The sequence below is a fragment of the Belonocnema kinseyi genome, chromosome 1 (genome assembly GCF_010883055.1).
Source record: "Belonocnema kinseyi isolate 2016_QV_RU_SX_M_011 chromosome 1, B_treatae_v1, whole genome shotgun sequence".
Classification (NCBI taxonomy): Eukaryota; Metazoa; Arthropoda; class Insecta; order Hymenoptera; family Cynipidae; genus Belonocnema; species Belonocnema kinseyi.
In genome coordinates this window covers 57405001-57406797 of record NC_046657.1, presented here as the reverse complement: position 1 = coordinate 57406797, position 1797 = coordinate 57405001, and positions in this window count along the sequence as shown.

Here is a 1797-nt window from a genome sequence, read left to right as displayed (position 1 = left end):
CCCCCCCCCCCCCCCCCGAGTGAGAATGGCATTTGAAACGAAATACATGTAATATGATCAATTAATACGTACATTATTATTAATAATAAGAAAAACGCAAAATATTATGCGAAATTTAGTTAGTAATTTCAGAGTGAACATTTTGTAATAAAACATGGTAGTTACGCTATATGAGTATTTTGTAAAATACATAACGAATACTTAGTTTATTCATTCTTCGTCCCCGGACTAAAAGTGACCTTTTTTGGTTTTCTAGAATAAGTTTTAAGAGGCGGTCGTTGAACATGCGTAAACTTACAGTCAGTTACAATCGCAGGATTAGGATGAACATTAGTTAAATTCGTAGGATTAGGATTACCATTAGTTTCAATAAGAATATCAGGTAAGAAATACGCAGGTTTTAGGTATGCTACTGAGACACTGCGCGGTGTTCCACCCACATCGATTACAAAAATACGATCCGTTGTTCTTTCAATAATCTTGTAAGGGCCTGTGTAGGGGCGTTCCAAGATTTTTTAGTTGCAACAGTTAAGAGGAACACATGAGTGCAAGAATTTAAATCTTTGAAAAAATGCACGATTCTTATATTTATGTGTTGTTGGAACTGGTTTAACTTCTCGCATCAATTCACGAAATTCCTGCAAAAACATGTTGGGCTCAGGTAAAAAGCTCTCTTGGATAAGAAATTCACCTTGAACTCTGATGGTCGTGCCATAAAGAAATTCTTCTGGTGAAGCACCAGTGTCCAAACGGACATGAATACGCAATCCCAAAAGAACTGTTGAAGGCACTCTAGTCCAGTCCACGTCAGAGTGGCACATTATCGCTGACTTGAGTGATCTATGCCATCGTTCAATTAAGCCATTGACTGCTGGATGATAGGCAGTGGTACGAATTCGTTTGCATCCCAAAAATTGTAAAGGTTAATTGAACAAACGAGATTCGAACTGCGAACCCAATTATCGTAAAAGGCCCTAGCTACGGTTTGAGCTGAAATTTCCTTGATTGGAATTGCTTCCGCCCATCGCGAAAAACGGTCGATCATCGTAAGACAATATCTGTAATCATCATAAATCGGCAAGGGTCCAATAACATCTATATGGACATGGTCAAAGCGACCATCAGATGCTATAATTTTATTCAAAATGAATTTGACGTGCCTGAAAATTTTCGACTGTTGACAGTCAAGGCAATTTTTGCATAATTTGGCAACGCCACGGTGCATATTCAGCCAGAAATAGCGTTGACGAATTATCCTATCAGTTACTTTAGCACTAGGGTGTGCTGGGTTGTGAAACAGTTCAAAAACCCGTTGACGAAGAGAACTAGGAATAAAAGGTCTCAAGTCGTCACTTGATGATTCGCAATAAAGGCTCACTTGATCTGAACCGAATATAAATCGCTTTAACCTGGAATTAAGTTCCGGAGTATCACGAAACTCTTAAAGATCCTCATCAGTTTCTTGTTGCTCAGCGAGTTCGATGAAACTGAATTCAGTCGGTAACCGAATCTCATCTATACGTGAAAGTGAATCAGCTACAACATTCTCAGTACCTGATACATGTCGAATCTTAGTCGTATATTGACCGATGAAGGAAAGTTGACGCACTTGCCGAGGAGATGCCTTATCTGACTTTTGCATAAATGCATAGATCAAAAATTTATGGTCAGTTAATAATTCAAATTCTCTGCCTACTAGAAAATACCTAAAGTACTTGACAGCTTCGAATGCAGCAGTAAGCTCACGATCATAAGCACTATATTGTTTTTGAGCTGGGGTGAACTTCTGAGAAAAGA